The sequence below is a fragment of the Poecilia mexicana genome, unplaced genomic scaffold (assembly GCF_051168715.1).
Source record: "Poecilia mexicana isolate PSO_F unplaced genomic scaffold, ASM5116871v1 scaffold_3, whole genome shotgun sequence".
Classification (NCBI taxonomy): Eukaryota; Metazoa; Chordata; class Actinopteri; order Cyprinodontiformes; family Poeciliidae; genus Poecilia; species Poecilia mexicana.
Genome location: NW_028263372.1, coordinates 5,606,565 through 5,628,083, shown reverse-complemented (window position 1 = coordinate 5,628,083; position 21,519 = coordinate 5,606,565). Strand labels below are relative to the sequence as shown.

The 21,519-nt window shown below is 39.9% G+C and overlaps 1 protein-coding gene across 2 annotated transcripts in view; it reads right to left on the bottom strand.

Moving 5' to 3' along the window:
• The window catches only part of znf536 (zinc finger protein 536), a 237,467-nt gene that overhangs the window by 127,525 nt on the left and 88,423 nt on the right, over window positions 1-21,519 (bottom strand). For both annotated transcript variants that reach the window (XM_088004102.1, XM_088004103.1), the window contains exon 5: window positions 14,906-15,001. The gene's annotated coding sequence lies outside the window, so the exon portion shown is untranslated. The remainder of the gene's footprint in view (window positions 1-14,905; window positions 15,002-21,519) is intronic.

Here is a 21,519-nt window from a genome sequence, read left to right as displayed (position 1 = left end):
TTAATGTTCTAAAACTTTCTAGTGTAGCGGAATGTTTTTTTTTTTTTTTTTTTGTAGTAGCTTCCAGTAGTTCAACAGCTTAGCAACTGTATTTTCAAAAGAGGAATCACTTTTATAAATGTGATATTTGCTGATTGTTTAGTTTCCATGTAATAAATAAAGACGCCACATCTTTACCTAGATGCCTGCAGCTTTTTCTGATAAGGAAACCACGCCCTTTAGTTCAATAACTGTCTAAAACGGCTGATAAAAATGCTTCTTTAGAGACTTCGAGTTTACACTTTCAAAACATGTTTTTCTCCATCTAAGGAATGTGTTCTGTAAATTTCAGCTCAGTAGGATGAACTATCATTATTTAGTCATTTACAAAAGTCGTTTGCTCTCAGTCCTACCCACTTTCACCACTTGTTACCCCAGTATCAATTGAATATTGAATATGCTAAATATGAAATTGCAATGAGCCAATAGTGGCTTGCAAGGTGGTCCAGTTAGTAGCACTGTTGCCTTGCAGCCAGAAGGTTGTGGTTCAAATCCGATCCTGGAGTCTTTCTGTGTTGTGTTTTATGTTCACACTGTGCATGTGTGTATTCTCCCTGGGTGCGTCCTCCATATTCTAAAAACAGAACGGTTAGGTCAACTGAATATTTAAAAATTGTGATGGAATGATGATATGTTAAGGGTCAACTCCACCTGTCGCCCAATATCACCTCCACCCTATGACTCTGCAAAGACAAGCAAGTATAGAAAACTGACGGATGAGATGGAGCTCATCTTATAAAATGAATATTTCCTTATTGTAGCACCCACTAGAGTTGGAAGTGTACCAAATCAGGTACTGCTATGGATTTCATCCACTTGTCTGTTACTCTGTAAGCATCGTCAAGCCAACCTTTTTGACAGCTGGTGATGCGTTTCTTCAGAGTAAACAGCTTTTGAACTTTGGCCAGCACTTGTTAAGACAGTGAGGTGTTCATGTCAGTCCTCTCATTCTCATCTTGACACTTGCCCTGCGATTACATTTGAGTGCTGCTTGTGTCTGACTTTGTACCTCCTCAGGACTATGTTACAACTTACCAGGCCATCCAGGAGGTTGTGTTTAAGTCTAGCAGAACAGATAGCAAAGAAACTTGTGAAAGCATCTGTGAGATTCAAAAAATGACTTAATAAAAAAATAGAAAATATTGCTTCCTAAGTTGCACTTCTGCAAACACTTTGCATAGCCATTCTCAGTAGTTAGTGCAGAGTCAGCATCCAGTACAGTGACAGCACAATCATAGCTACTTAGCAATCCCCAAGTAATTAATAAATACTCACAGATAATTTTGTATCTTTACTGAATGAAGAAAGCCTGTTTGAGGCCAAAGGTTCTTTTCTTTGGGTAACTTTGGAGAACAGGTGAATGTAGACCTGACTACATGTGATGCTTATTAATTAGGATGAATTCTACATGTGTGATCTAATCTATAAATACCCTCCACTTCCCAAGAAGGCCTGAAATGCGGCACACGTATGATCTACCCACATACACACACACACACACACGCACGCACGCACGCACGCACGCACGCACGCACGCACGCACGCACGCACGCAGGCACACACACATGCACTCAAAATCTTGAATGGAATGACCAAAAACTGAACCCGACACATTATAAACTGGGCCAAGCCATATGTCTACGTGTATTTTTGTATCAGACTAATTTATTCTGATGATAGGAAAAGAAAAAGATGAGGTGTATATGAAGAACAGTCAGGTGCAAACTGAGAAGGGAACGACAACAGTGAACACAATCCATCCCAGTCTTATCAGGACTTCTGGGACAGTCAAATAACACTCAGCCTCAACGTGATCAGTGCTTAAGGAAACATTACAAAACAAATCAAATCTTGTATGTATAATTAAGTGGTGATATCTTTTTTGTTTTGCCTTTGGCTTTGAAGAGGATCAGTGGTTCTAGTTAGAAGCCTTGATGTCTTGCAATGAGAACAAGAAATTCAAAGGTCCTTCGGTCTAGTGTTTTTTTTTTTGTTTGTTTGTTTTTTTGGGGGGGTACTTCAACTTCCCCCAATAGCCCAAAACATAAATTCAAGGTTAAACTGTGGTTGTCCACATGCATGGATGCCTGTCTTGTTCATCTCTGTGTTGCTAAAATGATGGTTGTTCTGTCAACATAACTAGTGTACCTCACCTCTCAGCCCACAGGCCCTTAACAGATACAGTACACCAGTTTTAAAGTCCCTACACTGGCTCCCTGTAGCTCAAAGAATAGACTTTAAAATACTGTTGTTAGTTTATAAATCACTGAACAGTTTAGCAAAAACATTAAAGATCTTTTATCGCTGTACCAACTGTCTAGACCCCTCAGATCTTCTGGTTCTGGTCTGCTCTGCATTGCCAGAACCAGAACCAAACAAGGAGAAGCAGCATTCAGTTTCTATGCACCACATATTCGGAACAAACTTCCAGAAAACTGTAAAACAGCTGAAACACTGGGTGCCTTTACATTTCAACTTAAAACCCACCTGTTTAGAGTTGCTTATGGCTAAATTAGGGTTAGAGTGTGGGTTTTTGATGTCTTCGATGTTTTTAATGTTTTTATCTTTACTTTTTATCTATTTATGTAAAAGTGGCGAGTGATTGAGGGTCATTGCGCGCACAGAAAAATCCTGTAAATTCTAGACTAACAGGTAAAAATAGTGCACAAAAATCCGTGTAGGACGGCGAAGTCCTAGCGCAAAAATTTGCGTGATAGGTGGACGGAGCCTGGTGCTGCAAGGTTGGAGACCTTGTCTTGTTAGGCGACGGGGCCTGGATAATACCCGTGTTAAACGGACAGCAGAGTCGGGTGACGACAGGTGCTTAAATTCCGTAACAAAAGTATGTTTTTATCTTTTTTTTTATCTTTTTCTTTTTTTCTTTTTCCAAAATCTCTTTCTCTTTCTTACTGTTTATTCAATGTCACATGCTGTTTTTATTTTGTTTTTTAATTATGTAAAGCACCTTGAAATGCCTTGCTGCTGAAATGTGCTATACAACTAAAATTTGATTGATTGATTGATTGATTGATTGATTGATTGATTGATTGATTGATTGATTGATTGATTGATTGATTGAACATATCCCATCACATCTGGAAGCCAGTTGGACCTGCATGTTGCACAGTAGGGCTGGGCCATAAAACAATAACCATATCTATATATCACATGATCAATGTTGATAGAATACATCTGATAGAAAGTTGTGGCATCAACTTAAACTCACACTCTTTGGTTAGCTAGTAACTTGTTGTGTAGCATGTGCAGCAGCAGTTTCATGTTGTTTCTCTCTTTGGAGGTTCACGCATACACAAGGTGGACTCAAAGTGGACTCAAAGCGCACTGACTCGCACAGGAAACTGCTCAGCAGGAAATCATGGTTGCATCAGTTTGGATGCAACACTGAGCTGATATTTAAAGTCAGTGCAACCAGCCACAAGAAGGTGTAGTGAGCAGCGCTGATAGGTGAGCAGTGGCCACCCTGGAGAATAAAATTGCTCATCAAACTTGCTAGTGTCCATTTGGATACTAGCCCTGTGTACTGTAAGCAATCAGTACACTGAACACAAACAGTACCCCTGAGTATGTGGGAGCAGCTCACATACTGCTCCCATATACTGCCACATACGGTGGCAAAACCGTTACACAGTTTTGCCACCGTGTCTCGTAATTGCTTAAAGTTAAAGATCAGATCAGATCAAAGAGACGGTTTAAATTCTAGCTTTAGGCGTTTTGTAAAAGAGGAACTGTACAAAATTAGATGGGTTTAAAATATAAATGAAAAATTTAATTAAAACAACAAAGAGTTCTTAGTGGTACTAAAATGTAGGCTTTAAAAAGTAAAATAAAAATATGACTGAAGAGACATAAAAAACAAATGTGAGAAGTTATAGAAGAAAAGAGCAAAGTTATCAAATCTGCTCACTATAAAAGCTTTCAATTTAATGGTTACTTGTTGTTTCCCCCTTTAAAGTAGAGACACTAAATATGCACTAAGTTTACAAAATCTAATTTTATTGTTGTAAATACAACAATAGAGTACAATTAAATGTTTTAAATAAAAAGTCTTCCCTAACAGATTTTTCAAATAAGAGGCTCAAAGTTGGCTTTTTAAAGTTTGCCTCTTCCAGCTCTGATGCATTTGATCAACTTCATGCAACATCAGAGTAAGGCATAATTCACTCTGCATTTACTACACTGATTCACATGCCGTTCTAATCTGTCATTGCAACTTGAGGTCAGCTCCACTACGTAAGAAAACATAATTGTCTTTTGGTTGACGGGAACTAAAAATACACAGACAATAGCTCTGAGATGAGCAGAGGCAAAAAGAGAGGGAGGGAAAAGGGAAAATGTTTTGTCCTTCAGCTGTGTTTTCACTCCACTTTCCCATCCCATGCCAGTGACTGCAGAATAAACGGATATGTGAATTAAATCCCATTGTTTTAAAGAGATCGGCTGCTAAATTTGGGCGCCTGTGCTTGTTCCCCCTCAGAGTTAAAGAATTTGCCATTTTATGTTTGCATGTGTTATTGTCCCCCTCTGTCCGCCTCAGATGTATACATTTTACACTGCGTGCACACGCGCGGGTCTCGCCTCCGTGCACGTGTCAAGGCGAGAGAAAAAGAAATACCCGTAGACATGCACATAGCTCAGCCATGCGAGTTTTGCAATTAGAAAAGACACCAAAATAATTATTCTGCAGTGCAGTCAGTCGACGTATCCTGAGTCGATGATGCACGGATCACGTGTTTAATAAAAAAGGTTAATCAGTTGTTAATCAGTGGATTAATAACGTGTTATTTTCTTTACAAAACCATTAATATTATGCCATAAATATTTAACATTGATAGGTTGTCTTCTTCTCTCTCTCTTTTTTTTGGTGGCAGAGGCAGTGTGGGGATGGGGCTGATGCGTGCTTGGTGATGCAGGGCAGACTGAGCAATATCCAGACATTAATGTGCATTAATCATGCTTTGGTGAAGAGAAATAAATTCATTCATGTTTATTAATACAACCTTGGAGAAAACAATACTCTTTACATTATTCACTGAGTTATTAATAAAGCATTTATGAACAGGAGGTCCACAAAGCAGCCACTACAGGGGAAAAGATGGGCAAATGAAAATAGGAAAAGAGGGCAAAAAAAAGAGCAGGTCAGTCCCAAAGCCGGAAGCAAAAGTTGTGTGTCGAGACAGAGGAAGATGTTGAAGGAGGGATGGAGTGAATGTGTGTAGGTGTGTGCGTGTGTGTGAGGGTGAAACGGGTTCGCCACTGGAAAGCTGGGGGTTAAACAGGATTTTCTGCCCCCACTCTTCTTTTTTCCTCCTTGACAAATTACCCTGCCCGTTTGTTAATCAAAGCAAAACAAATATTGCTTTTCATTCGCTCCATTTGTTTGAATGAACACACAGACATTCCCAAAATACTCATTCCCAGCTCAAATGTAATTAAATTTTTGCCTTTAGTGAAAACATGCAGTGGTACTCCAATTAGTTGTGTTTTTGTCGTCGGGTAAAGACGAGAACGGCAGTGGGTGCGCCCCGGGCACCTCAGTGTCCCGATATCGAAGTGCGGCACTGGCGGGTTAAGGGGTGGGAGGGTGGGGGGATTGAAACATTTGTTCAACGTTGCTTGGGCGCAGCACAAAGCCGAGTCCAAAGACAGAACGGACGTGTTTGCAGAGTCGGTGTGCGGTCAAATCAATGCTTAAAACACAAGATGGATGTTATTTTGACATTTCTTCAGCGGCATTCTGTGGTTCATCCATGCATACATTATCCAATCATTCTGTGCTTTTCTCCCTCCCCCCTGCCCCCTCCAACCATTTTTTTTCTTTGTCTTAAGCTCCAAATTATATTTTTATTGAAGGACTTTATGGATCGCACGGCAAAATGTCATCCGTCAAGATGTCAATGAATCCATCCTTTCATTTAATGATCAGCCTACCTGATATGCATTTCACATGCCTCCATATCTCTTTAATGGGAATCAATGGAAAGCAAATAATGCTGGAAGCCTGTGATGGATGAAAAGTGGTAATTTTTTGATACCTACAACCATCCTTAAAGCTGAAGCTTTTAAGTTTGCAGCTGGACAAAAATCTGGGTTTAGATGCCTTCTTTTCATAATGCGAAAAAACTAAAAATCTAATCAGGTAGGGAGGGGGCTAACAAGACATAAAAACAAAAAAAAACTTTCGAAATGAAAAGGGCAGAAAGATAAGCAAACAATGAAATACGAGGAAGACGAGATCTGGAGATGAAGCTTCAAAAAACAAGGCAGATCAACTAAAGCTGCTGTGGGGAGGGCGAGGAGGGAGAAGTGGCCATTGGACATTGCTTCAGTCAAATAGTGATTTCATCATGTGATCCGGGGGGCGGGGTGTCTGTGGCAGCTCTAAAACACATAACTTTTTACGAAGTGAAAATCAAATATTAAAAATGACAGGCCTTATAAGTGTGCTGAGTGAGCTCAGGTCACGGAGGGAGGGAGGCGCAGGCGGCTTGTCAGCTACTATCTGTCAGGGCGAATTAGAAACAATCAGGGCCGAGTGAAAGGGAAGGTGATTGTTATTAAGCGGCGGGGCCCTGTGAGCGGGCTCCCCAGATGTGGCCGTGCATATAAAAGAACAGGAAGCCAGCAGTTTAATTCAGGAAACTTGCCAAGGAAGGCGAGCGGTGCCACAACTGGGGGGCAGCAGGGGGGGACGGGGAGACAGAACACAAGGGGGATCAGGCTTCTTGTTGCTAATTTGCTGGAAGTTATTTTCTTTAGCCCTTTGTGAACATTTGCAATAGATTTTAGTCTTCAGCTCATTCATTGTTTTCCATTTTTACAGTTTTTACCAGGAAATATAGCATGAAAAAACTAAATGAGGGAAATGGGAATGTTGCAAGTGGAAATATAGGTGTGCATCGACAATGCAACCCCTAGCTTCATTTCCAGGAACATTATTCTTTACCCAGGCTAACGCCCTTGAGTGTTTCCACTGTCGATGCTGAGCAGGTCCCTCGTTCTACTGTGGGAGAGTTAGCAGACATTTTGATCAACCACTGCATGTGGGAGAGGAACAAAGCTGTGAGCAGAAAAACAAACAAAACAAAAAAACTAGTATTGATGCTGTTACAGGTATTCTAACTAATGTGTTAAATAAAGTCACTACAAATTTCAAAGTCTCTGGATTTTATTTGTTTTAAAACTTTAAAAAAGAAGCTAAGATTTGGTTCTAAGCAGAAATTTTAAGTTTCTGAGAAACAAATGTCATATTTCTTTGTATATATTCTCGCAGATGCAAAGGAAACGTACGGCGAGTGAAAAATGCCCCCAGAAATCTACTCTAGTTTCTGAAAAATGGTTCCTGGAGCTTTGGTTCAAACATTCCAGTTCTCTCAAACACTCTAAAATCTAAAAAGGACAAGACCAGTGCTTTGATTCCTTTGTTAGATCTAATTTATTTCAAGATGCTCCAAGTCCCCTAAAAACCAAGAGAGGGTTTGAATGGGGGACATCCTGTGATGGGTGCTGACTGGAACGGGAGCCGGTTGATGGGTACAATATGCTGGTCAGGGGCTGGGTGGTGGAATTTGAATGACAGGGAGTGACATCTGCCAAGAGGTTTTAGCCTCAAAGGCACACAGGCTGTTGTGACACTTTGAAAATCACACCGCCACAGAAACTGGCACCAACTCACAGGGAGAGAGAGACAAAAAAAAAAAGCTTTGCTTGATGTTTCAAATTGACTATTTAATTTTTAATCCAGCAAGCATGATTGTTAGTAGTTTTACTTGACTGTACTTGAAGCTGAAGGCAGCCTAGCTTACAGACACAAAGTCAAGTGGATCCATTGTACTAAAATAGTTTCACTTAACACTAGTTATGTGAAATCAATGGACCACATGAGGGGGAAAAAAGAGCAGAAATGAATGAGGTTGTTAAGATAGCTGCTTTCATTTAGTGCTTCTGTCTTGAAGCATGAAGGGCTTTGATTTCTGTTTACTTTGTAGTGAGAGATATCGTAAGAAATTATCCCAACCCTTAAGAAGCGCTGATCATCCAGTGGGTTGAAATAAAGTAGACTTGTTTGGTCTCCCTCCCGCGCTCTCTCTCCCTCTCTCTTGTTCCCTCCTGTCGTCTTTATTGTGGCGATCAGTCGGCTGCTCGCCTAACACGAGCCATCTCTGGTTTCCACCTTCTAGTTTTTTTTTTTTTCTTTCCCCGGGTTGCCACTGCTGATGTAGTGGAGGTTATGGTGTTAAACACAGAGCTGCTAAACGTTCCCCAAGGTAATAACAGTCAGCGTATATACAGTGCCGCGCTGCAGCAGGAACATTTCTACCGACTGTGGAAGTAATGTAGATGGAGCGAATGAGGCGGGAGAACATGTGAAAACAGCAAAGAAAGAGTAAAGTTCAGCAATAGTGAGAAATTAGGGGAACAGCTGGGAAGAGGTGGAAGATGACTAATGGAGAGACGGCAATGTATTATTGTCACACCTGTGACACATTTGAGGCTCATCCACAGTGGTTATATTTCATATGGGCTCATTCACTAATATTATTGCCTTCAGAGGAATTCTTGGATCAAATATATGCAAACAATAATGTATACATTGCCTCACAAATGTAAACACACTTCTTAAACTTTTCCACATTCGTCATGTTATAAACTCAAGCTGCAATTTCCCACTACCAGGTTTCGAAATTGTGGTGAAGTGTTGTAAGACTTTATTTGCATTTAGATATATAGCATGTAAGTAGTCTCCATTTACAATTTAGCTGACTAAAGAAGCTAAACTGAAGCTAAAGTGAGTGAAGGATTGGGGAGTAAAGAGCCAAAAAGTGTGACCCACCTTGTGGTGGAAACGGTGACCTCACTCAACACTTACTTTACACCTAGAAATCAAAACAAATATCCACTTCCTTTTCTGACATAATTCTCATTTGTTGTGCTTGAAGGACTGAAGAGAAGCACAGCTTCCTCAACGCTGTGCTAGATGAACCGACGTCATTGCTGCTGCAGCAACGAGCAAAGCTCATTCCAGGCCAACGCTAAGAGAATGCCTAACGTGTGTCACACATACGCCGTATCCTGCTAACTGAAGAGAACCACATTCGTTTCCACAATCGGGAGAGCATCCTGGAACTGAGAAGAAGATTCTAGTTGTAGCTCAACTCTCTATCAACACTGCCATTAGGGAAAATCTTCTATGACTGCACTAAGCTTCCCTCCATCATCCGAATTTCCCTGATTCTTAAGGATGACCAGGTTGTGTAAGGGCAGTGAAAATGAGCTTAGGTAAACAATCAGAATATTATTCTGTTATGTATTTCATGGTGTTTTTGTATCGTTGATGCTTAAAACAGTTCCAAACAGAGCAGGCCTTACGGTTTACGGTTTCTCCAACTGTTCTAATAGAGAGAAAAATAAACGTTATTTTTGTGTTTGAGAAGGTAGTTGGTCACAAAAGAGTTCATTTTAAAAAACTTAGTGAAAAAAGAGGAGAAAAGTGGATCAACAATCTACAGCTAAAAGCAGGAGGTGCGGAAACGTAACGCCAGAGTTTGCAGCGCCACTTTCTAACAGGTAACGATCACATTGTTTAAATTGTATTTTCAGATGTTTTATTGGACAGTTACTTAGAAAGACAAGCATTCATATGCAAGGTAAGATATATTATTTTTATGCCCTAGAGTGGTTGTCCTCAGAGTGCTAATGTTGTTAGCAGCTAACTCAGTGCCAAGTCACGGAAAGAAAACTTAATGTTTATTCAGTGGGACTTTAATGCTAAAAAAATAAAAATAAAAAAAAAAGCTAAATAAATTAAATATAACCTATCCAGCCATACAGTCACTGTGAGCTGTTGCTAAATTTGACCCAACTTGAAACTAAATGATTGTATTCTCCAGGCTTTTGAAAGCTTTCTTCTGGCTCGTCGTATAATATGAGGTCTGCAGCTCCAGCTCCACATAACTAACTAGTTATGTGGATCGCCTCGATGCGGGTAAATCCTCAAGATTATAAGAGAAGTCTTTTTTTTACCGAGATAATATCCTAAATATATGTGTATTTTGTCGAGATACCTCAGCTGTTCCAGCCTACTTAGGGCATTAGTTACTCGTTGTGATCAATTTTGCTTTGTTTTGAACCGGAGAAATCCCCTTCCGGACCTCCATCTGAATTTCGTGCGTCATCTGGGTCACGTGACTGAAACCCAGCAATAACTGAGACTGAACTATTTGGCTATTATTTCCTGAGTCTGGGTTGAATTTTTTCTGGTACATTTTTCAAAGGTAGTTATATATTGTAAAGTTGCACTTACACAACAAGTCACATTCACCTACACTCAAAAGCATTCGCACAGTGATACAATAATACACAACATGTAGACAACTCATCCCATGAGCACCCCATGACATGTAGCAGAGAGAACTGGAATCAAAATCACAAATTTCTGATTGCCAAACAATTCATTCTAATTGCCAGAAAATTACTCTATGCATAGCAGCTGTCATAACACGGTTCTATGAAAGCTTTTCTTCATGGTGGTAAGCTGTTGTTTACAGCTGTAACAGTATCTTTCATAGTGTTTAAATTAATGTATTTGCAGAAAAAAAGATTTTGTAAAACAATACATTTTATCTGTTTGTGTTAAAAAAGAAAAGTACAATTAATATTTTAATAAAACCAACAAAACAAGTTTATTGGTTAACATGTATTAATAAAACCCAGCAGAATAGCATGGGAAATACACCATGTGTCCCCAAAAAGTTGGAGCTAGTCCTTTAATCTCCTCTGTCATTTAGCAAACGACACAAATGTGGTGTGAACATGACAGAGACCTTTCACTTAATTACATTTCTTTGACTCTTGTGCCAACAATAAAGAAGATAAACATGCACAATCAGTATCAGCTTGCAAGAATAATTTTCATTTTGTGCCATTTTCATTAGACTATCAGATGGAGTTGAAGTGCTGCCTGAGGATCCAGCAGCGACAGGTTATTGAAAGAAACTATAGATATTGATTCTGTGGGAACTAGAAATGAGCTTCCAATGCTTTAACCAGACAAAAACAGACATCTTAAGTAAACAAATATTCAAAAATGTTCATTTGTAATTTTAAAAGACAGAACAGAGACATACTTGGGTCACTTATATGTTTACCTTCTGCACCACATCACTGCATTATGTAAATAGGAATTTTTGTTTTTTAAACTGGTTAATTCTGCACCTCTCAATCTCCATTTAAATATTGTTATGCTGATGATACTCAGCTAAGTTCACAAATACATTCTGATTAATCCAATTAATCCAAGTAGATTACAGGCATGTCTTAAGACATAAATGCCTGGATGGTTTTTTTTTCTTTGCTTCTAAATTCTAAGAGGACAGAAACTGCACAGTCAGTCACTTAATGTGGATGACAATATATTGGCCTACAGTCATACAGTCAAGAACTTTGGTGCCATTTTTTTTTACCAAGATAGGGTCAATGGTTTCTAAAATGTCTTTCTCTCTTTTTCAGAATATTGTCAAAATTAGATATATCCTGCCCAGAGAGACACTGAAAAGCTATTCTGTACATTTGTTACTTTGAAGCTGGGCTACTGTAAATATTTACTCTCAGTAAGTCCACAAAATGTAGTTAAAGCCTTCAGCTGATCCAAAGCGCTGCAGCGAACAAAGTTCTGATGGAAATGAAAGAGAGATCATATTTCTACTGTTTTAGCTAACTTCCATTGGCTCTGTGAAATCCAGAATAGAATTTCAGATTCTCCTTCTCACATATAAAGCCCTCAATAAGCAAACTCCATCACACATCAGAGATCTGATTGTTCCACATATTCCTGGCAGAGCACTCCGCTCTCACACTGCAGGTTTATTGGTGGTCCGTAGAGGTTCTCAAAGTAGAATGGGAGGCAGATCCTGTAGTTCATTAGGCTCCTCTCCTGTGGAACCAGCTCCCAATGGTAGTCCGTGAAGCAGACACCCGTCTACGTTTCTTTATGTGAAGAACTTTGAATTGCTCTGTTGCTGAAGTGGACAATACAAATAAACTTGCTGTATGAAACTAGGCTTAAAACTTGCTATAATGTGGAAGCTACATCAGGTCTGGTGTTCTGATTCGCTGTGACACCTTCCTGGAGGGAGCCATCGGCTGTGACTTCGCTGCCAACAACTTAACATTCTCCCTCCGTAGATGATGCACTTGACCCAATCTTTCAGCGTTTAACCCCATTTCTTTCTTACTCTACGAGTTTTTATTGTGACTACAAATGTACGTGCTCTCTTTCATCTTAAAAACCTTTTTCAAAGTTTATCTGCTGAGATGTGTTACTCTCCTAGATGAAGCCACTAGAGAAGCTACTATTGCCACCAACTTCTTACTTTTCTCTAAGTCCTCATGTTTAACCCTGTCTTCTCAAATCTCCAGTCAGCTGTGGCAGACTGGGGGAACCTACCCACACATCGGCCCACTACCTGTAGGCTCACAGGTACTGGTGGCAGGTAAGAGTAACATGTTTGCTTGACACTTGGTCGTTGGATAATAAATTATGATCCCCAAACTTGACAGTATTGCATCCATGTTGGATGTTTGTTTTTTTTTTTCTTTAAAGTAAAGAATGAAGTCATTCTGTGTTGATGGAGTTAACAGTTAGACTTCTCACCCGTCTGGCTGAAAACACTCGGCGTTGAAAACATTAAAGAAGTCTTCACCAGCTATAAATAATAAATCATTCTTGTGACAGCATTTTGGGTGTCTGGTAGAAAAACAAAATTGTGCTAGACGAGATATAAAAGATTAATAGGCACAGTTGGAATAGTGAGACTGGCTAATTGTTCGCTGTTAACGATGCTAAAGTTGGCATCTTCTTCTGAGCTTCTAATCGGCGATAAACCAAAAAGACTCATTTCTTTATGTTTTTTGTAGAGTCTGAATTAGATTTCATCATCTCGTATAACATGCAGAATCTATCATGACATTATCAGACTGGGTTGCTTGACCTCACATTCTTCATGTTGCGTTGGTCCTTCAGCATCCACATAAGAAGTTGTCTCAGGTAAGGCTGATTTTTGCTTAGTTTCACTTTTTTTCGAAAGTGCTTTATTGTACTGGGGAAAAATTACCACAAAATTTAATTTCAACACATCACTTTAAATGTCGAGGTTCTGCTCATTCATAGTGAAGATTTAGGCTAAAACATCTCTGTGATGCAGCAGACATGTAATACACACATCCACACACTTCCATTCATTTTTCATTAATTTCTATAGTCTGAACTTGACCTTTACCTGAAACCATTACCTGTACATGCCTAAGCTTAACCCTAACCTAAACTCAGTTCACACCTTAGTCCTAACACTAACATATAATCCAAAAACAGCAGTTCTTGTTATGGGGTCCAGGCTTTGGGCCCCATTAGGAGTAGTTAGTCCTCACAACGTAGTATGTGTTAGAAAACTAGCCCTTACAATGTATCAAATACAGGGCACACACACACACGCACACACACACACACACACATGTTTGTGTTGCTATCTTTGTGGGGACTTTCCATTGACTTCCATTCATTTCTACAGCCTAATCCTTACCTTTACCCTTTTCCTAACCCTAACCATCACATACCTAACCCTAACCCTAACCAAAACTCAATTCATACCTTAGCCCTAACTCTGACCCCTGACCCAAAAACAGGGTTTCCCCATGTGGGGACCAGGCTCCGGTCCCCACAAGGAGCAATTGGTCCCCACAACGTAGTATGTGTCAGGAAAATCGTCCCCACAAGGTATTACAAACAAACGCACGCACACACACACACACATGCACACGCACGCACACACACACACACACACACACACACATTGATGACTGTGGTGGGAAGCAAAGTGAAACAGGGTGACCATAAAACCAAAATGGCCTTCACTTAGTGTCCCCCCGCCTCCACCTCCCCTCGTCTTGTTTCCCCACATCTATTCTTCATTCTCGCTGATTTTTTTTTAGATTTTTATTATTTTTTTTCTCAGCTATGAATAAATTTAGTCTGTCCCGGACATGAAAATGTCAAATACCTAAAATACACCTAAGCTAAATAGCATATTAATTTTTAATGCCCGCTCATCCTATGCTGCTATTCTCATATCAGGCCTGTCTGCCAACAGCTGTTGCTGGCTTTGTATCATCCATCTAGCAAAAGGAGAGGAGAGAGGGAGAGAATACAAAAAGAGAGACGGAGGAGACATTGTTCAGGAGTGAGGGACAGATCCATGTTTTCTTGGATCTTGTTGCACTTCAACTATCCTTTGATATACGAGTGGGACACAGTTACACTAATGCTAAACATAAAATATTTGAGATTCCTTCCTTTTTTTCTGTGTGTCACAGAGCGGGCTCCTCCACGCGTAAGGAGAAAAATAAGGACATGAGCGGTGACATTGACCTGAGAGGTAGTGACATTGGGGGAGAGCGGCACAGGGAGGCGAGGCGCGCTGAAGCAATGTGCCAGTGTGGGTGTTGAATGCCACCCATGTGCGTTTTTAGGTGGCATGTGGTGGATGATTATCATAGATTATCACAATCCAGATTGTTACAAGTTCTGTCTGCGCACATAACAGCAGTGTACTGTAGCTGTGTGACTGCGTGTGTGTGTGTTTTGGTTTAAGACAGTGCCTTTGGGGATAAAACTAAATGGTGGGTGAATGATGAACAGTTGGAATGTGTGAATGCATGTGTGCATTTAACTGTGTGTATATGTGTCTTGTTCTTTTATACTTACAGTGTGAGAAGCAAATAAGACACAGGGTTTGGAAAAAAAAAATCCAAGTGAAGTCAAGTTTTTCTACGTGCTAAGGGGGTGTGAACTGACCTTAATACACCACCTGCATACTGGTGCACAACCTGTTGGGATCAAGTGGCCTCTCGCTGTCACTCTTCACCGACTACTGCTTACTGGAATGGCCACCTAGAGGGAGACACAGAGGAGGAGGAGGATTAGAAAACGAGGTGATAATGAAACGTAGACCTGGGAGAGAAGAGGAAGAGAATGGACAAGAGGGATGGAGCATTAGGAAGACGACAGGTTGAAAGGGAGGCGAGTATGAGGTGGCGGTGGGGATCAATGTCAAGATGGAAATCTAACAAATTCAGTAAGCGCTGCTGCAGAGGTCAAGGGAACGCGGCAGAAAAAGGTTAAAGATGAAATCAAAGCCGGTGCGCTGCGGTGCCCGGAGGCACAGCTGAAAATCTATCCCTCCTAGGCAAGGCCACCGCTGACGCGAGGCAGACAAGAAGCTAAATACTGCACGCCACTCGGGGATCTTTCATTTTCCACCGATCAATAAGGGCTTATATTTATCAGGGCCTCTGAGCAGTTGCCACGTCTGACAACCTCCACTTCATTTCTGCACTCCTCCTCTGTTCTTTCTCGCCCCTCCCAGCTCCTCCTTTTCTCTTCCTTCTCCTCGCCCCCAGCGCTCTAAAGTGAGACCCATCGACCATGAAAAGGGGCAGGGACCCCGGATTGCCATTAACCCCCCTCGTGTCGCTAGACTAGTCTAACACACACACGTTAATGCGCACACAAATGCCCCCGAGATACAATTGTGCTAAAGGTCCTCCTCCGCCCTCTTTGAAGACACGGGGTCTTTTGTTCCTAAAGCAGGTCATGTCACCAAATCGCATATCCATCATATACACAAGCAAAAATTCTACATTTGCAAATACATATTTTTGCAAAATTCATTTCGAGGAAGCAAAACATAAAACTTAATATTACGATAAGAAATCTGAAGGGCATTATAAGAAGCAGAAGATTAGGTTTTGGGAGTTAAAATAACTGGCTATCTAATCATCTGCACAACAATATTTGCTGTGAGGCATTCTAAATAGATTATCGCTAGTCCATCTGTGTCATCATTGATTTATAAGGCGTTAGGGCTGCTTGGGGAAGAGATGGGGCTTCGCCTTCTCTGCTGTTAAAGGGGCTTCTTGTAGAAATCAGGGGCATGGCAGTGGAACAACTGTGGCACCAATCTAACCTCCCCTTTAATCGTTAAGTGAGAGGAAGTGAAAATAGGACAGGCGTCTCTCTCCTTCTCTTTATCACGTATTTTTTTTTATCTTCCCCAAAAAGGGAAATATGAATCCAAATTTTCAGCATCGCTTTTTGTTGGGCGATACAAATAAATTGGGAGGAGGGTAGGAAGTACAGAAAATAAAGAGGGAAACAAATAACACACGCAAACATGCACACGCACATACACACATGCTGAGAAAGGTGGGGGGGGAACAAGGGACATCATTAACATATGAATGCTATATGCAAATGGTAGGGAGAGAGCAGATGTTGTTGCATTTAATTGACCTATATGTGAATTGCATCCAAACCTTTCAGTGTGTTTTCTGGGCCCGCTGAGTACAGTTTTTGACTGCTTTCCTAGAGCCACTCAGTGTGCAGGCAGGGCACATAGCAATTTCATCAGTGTTAAAAAATAAGGAAGAAAATGACTTAACATTCTGCTGCAACATAAAGTGGGGAAAAAAATCTAAAAAGACAAAGTAAAAAATCCATTGTTTTTGGTTTCTTTCTCAGTTTGAAAGTCATTTTGTTAGACAGCGTACGGCCCAAATTCACCAAATTCTCATTTTTCATACCCATCTTTTAAATGTAACTAGAATCCTCCAGGATGTACAAGTGATTGAAGAACGTATACTTAACTGCAACACAGATGTGTAGCCCACATATATATGTGAAACAAGAAAAATATGTGTACAAAAGATTCATTATGTGAATTTATAATGCAACATTAAGAAAGGAAAGTGTTAACGACTGAGCAGCTTCTGACACCAAGTTAGATTAAAAAAAAAGGAAGTTTAAAAAAAAAGCACTTATTATTGTAACATTTCTCCAGCTTAAATTATTGTTGGGCTGGAACACAGTGTGTTAGAGTCGTTTGTTGTGTTTAAGTCCATGTCGCACTTGTAGGAAGCTATTCCGCGGCTAGCTACTTATTACTGATTAATGATAGTTCGTAATTGGTGACCAAGCAGCTGGCTTTGTCAAATGAGAAAGATACAACTCACTTGCATTCACATTGAAGAGGCTACCAACAGCATGCTAACCCCACTGTTGTCCATAAGCATCGATAGGCTACCAGCTAGCATACGCAGGCTAGCCACCCACTGAATTCATTTTCATTTTCATTTCATTTTCATTTTTTGAATTCATTCACTTTTTTTATTTTAAAGAAAACTTTATCAAGAAAAATGGTTAGCATATATATGACAAGCAGTAGATGCATTGGCATGTGTTCTTTTGACAAAATTTAAGGTAATACAGTAAATATGCCTACTGTGACATTGAGCACATTAACCGACAAACATAGACATTGAACTATACCAACAGCATCAATACAAGAGGAAATCTCACTTTGCCCACTTTAAGATAAGATTGTTTTAAGTCAAACAGGCAGCAAACGATGAGAGTAAAGAAAACATGGAAGTCATCTACGAGCACAGCTAATTATGAAGCTCATATCAATGCTTCAGAACTCGATAGAAGGCAGATTTTCTTTAAAAAGTGTATTTAACTTAGCTGGAGTTTGTGGTTGTTAAAAATCTGTCTCTTCCATCAAGGTGTGTATCTTTGACATCTGCCTGTTGAGCTGGTGTTTGACTTGTTTGCAGACTTGATTTCCAAAACGATGAATGCGACCACTTAAAAAAAAAAGAATTTAAACTTGAACTGCTACATATCTTCCACTGTCAAGAGTACATCAAATATTTGAAATGGAGTAATTTAAATAGACCAACATACCTGTTTTTTTCTCTCAAACTTCTGTCTCCATCTATCGAAACCACAATAAGGCTAAATATGATAGTGCTTTGTTAAAGTTTTTTTTTTTTTTTTCTAATGCAATCTGCTTCTAAATAAAAGATATAAACACTGTAGATTTGTAAAACCGTAATTTTTTTTTTGCTCAACAATTTAATAAAAGCCCCATAGCACAAAATATTCTAGTTTTAAAAAATAACAAAATCCTACAGTTGTTTGACTCTTTTCATCTTCGACCGCAGCACAACCTTTGGTTTCTTAAGAGTGTGACAGAAACTTTGTAAATTCTACAATGGATAGGTGCCTTTTTACATTTTTATGTGGGCAAAAACACATTTTATGGAAATCTGTGTGGACTGGGAAGGGTTGCTTGTTTGAAACTCTTCCTGCACAACAATCTTCACAGTCCTGGGGCCTGCAGGAGGGCAGCCTTCTCGCATGCTGCTAGCTCATGGCAACATTTAGTAATTATGTGTTTTATTCTGTTATAGTATTTTGTAACGTTGAATTAAAAAAGTAAATGTAGCAACATCTTGCTACTGCTCTGTTCTTTCCGTGTATTATTTTTTCCTTTTGTTCTCAACACTTTGTGCTGAAGAACAAATTCTTCCTGTTTTGCATCTGAACCAGACTGAGTTGTAAAGTCTTTTGACATTTGTCTTCTTTTTAATTGTATTTCTTTTAGCACTGTGTTGTTTTAATGTGTATTCTTTTATTGTTTAACATCTGTTCCTTTATGTGCACAATTCATTGGTTTACTGTTGTTGTTTTTAAACGTACTTGTGATTAAATTGGACTGGACTCGACTTTTCCAGAGGAAAGAGCAAAACAAGAAGAATGACGAGTAGCACATTTTATATTGGCATATTTGCATGAGTGAATCCTGAATAATTTTCTTTTTAATTCCCTACTTCTGTTACTCTTTTAGCCCACACACAGACACACACACGCACACACACACACTCACAGGAATTCTACAGAATGTCATTAAACTGTATTAAATAGCCTTTTGTCCAGGGGGCAAGGACCACCAGATATATGATAATACATTAAGGCTCCATAGAAGCAGGCACTGATCCGAGACCCTTTTAAGGCCACGCTTGGTGTTTGTGTCATTGTGTCTGTGTGGTGGGCTTCTGGTTGACATGCTAGAGAATAAGATGCCAGTTTAGGAGGAAAAAAAAAAAAAAACGACAGAAAAAACAAAGATGGAGATGAGACGATTTGAGGAAGTTGGCACAGAGGAGCAGAATAGGTGTGATGCGTGGAAAGAGAGGGAGGGTAGAGAACGAGGTGGAGCGACTGCCTGCCTGCACATGTGGCTCTCTAACAACTGTGACACATACTAATAGAAACATACCTAATAAATTACAAGCTTTCAGGGTCTGGCAAGCTGACATTTTCTACGTACGCGGGACAATTTCATATCTGCTGTGCAAAGTCGAGGGGGCTGCCGGACCAAATTGCATCACACAGAGATGCCAGAGGATTAGCATAAAAATTAACACTTAAATTTCAGCTTATTGTCAACCCCACTCCTGCACCGGCTGCCTCACAACAATCAATTCCTCTTAGGAATTTGATTAGATTCCATGACGCTTATTATCCCAGTCATGTTTGCCTGCCCCCTTCGCAGCCGCCGCCGTACACACACACCACTGGCAAAGTCAGAGCTTTGCCTTTCACAACTGCCTGGACCTTTTGTTTAAATGGAATTAATTGGAAAATAAATCAAAAGGTGTGGCATTTCTTTTGACAGATAATGCCTCATCCTCTGTCTGCTTGTTTATCTAGCGGTTTTGCGTCTTGAGCGTGCACAAAAACCCCATCCCAGCAGGTTTCTGCTATTTCACATTTGGCTTCTGTTTTTAACAACGTAATCAGATCAGCATTAAATAACAGAAGTGTCTCAAGATTTTACTCAGTTAAACTGCCACAAAGTTGTTCTTGAGTGCTTTCTGGCTGCTATTAACAGGTGACTCTACTTTGAAGTAAGTAAGCATATGTCATTATGAGACTCTTAAAGCATAAAAAAGTCATGATTGACTAATATTGTTGGAAACTTTTGAGTAAGGAAATTGGTAAAGCAACTAAATGATGTCATTAATTACTTTGCAAAAAACTACCATATGATGTACCAAAGACCAGGTTCCAGAGTGAAAATGTCATACTTGCATATTGATATTCATTTTTTATTATTGTATATGTGAATATGTTTGTTGCTATAGTTTCTCCATTGTTTACCTCTTTCTACAGATTTCTAGAATAATTTGTATTTTCTGTATCCTTATTTCTCCCCTCTACTCTTCTCTTCTTCTTCCGCTTTAAAACTTTTCCCCACATTTTCCCCTTTCATTTCCCCATATATATATATATATATATATATATATATATATATATATATATATATATATATATATATATATATGTAGAGAGAGAGAGAGAGAGAGAGAGAGAGAGAGAGACTGTATTAGAAAATAATGCTGTAGAAGAGTTTAATTACATGGTAGGAAAGGGGCAACATGTAATAAAAACCACTAAAACTGTTTAGATCTACAAAATGAACTTTCATCTGTCCTCCAAAGTGGGGATTGTAAGTTTTCCCAAAAATGCTAATGAAGACTAAGCTCAAACCACATGTGCTTACTTTTCTTAGTTTTGTCATCAAGTAATTTTTTTCCCTCTACTGCTTTCCCCTCTTTGTTTACAGCTGAACGATGGGGGGATAGAAAAGAAAAAAAAAAATCAGAAGAATGTCACAATAAAATATTTGTCAATTTCCATCTCAGCTGCAGCCCGTTGCACAAGTATGTCCTATAAGCACGGCGCACGTTGGGTGGCTTCGGTTGAATTCTTGATTGTTTAGACAAATGGCATTTCATCGCATCCAGATGTCTTTAAGCTGTGCTTCACCACCAACGCTGCTCTCCGAGGCACAAGCTGAATGTATACAAACATCTTCTCATAACTGCATTCCTCATCTGGGCCTGCGAGCGTCACAGCCTCGTCACTGAGCTTAGATTACAGCCAGGAGGGTTTATATTTGAGATTTGGATTTTTCCTTACAGAGGACATTTTTTTTTATTATTTTAAGCGAAACGGAGAGAAAAGTTTAATATTGTTTAGCTGATTGCAAAAAACAACCTTTTTTATTTTTTTTTTCTTATGACTTCTTTTTCCTGAATACAGTAGCGGTGACAAGCTGACGTAAACCCTGGCCAGGACAGGCATTACGGGATAATGTACGCAAGGTCCTGAATAAAGATGCCCACGGGGTTTAGAGCAGGAGAGAGGGAGAAGAAACAAATCGTCTGATGTTCTAAGTGGATAACAACAGCTCCTGCTATGCAGCGGCGGAGGCGAAGAATAATTTAAACCAGCCACCCGGCCCCTCCTTCCACTCCCTCGTCTCCTGGCCACCCCTCCATTCTTATGTTAACACGGATAAAGCCAAATGGGCCACCCAGCAGCAGAACAGAGAGCAGAAACTTAAGTCCACACTTCAGGAAAAATAATCCAACTCTCGGCTTCTCTCTTTGCAATATAACCCTCGCTCGCTTTCACACACACAGGCACGGCGCTCGGTGAGGGGAAAGGCTGAAACGCACACAGGCCTCGGGAGGCGCACACCGATGCATTTACTGTGC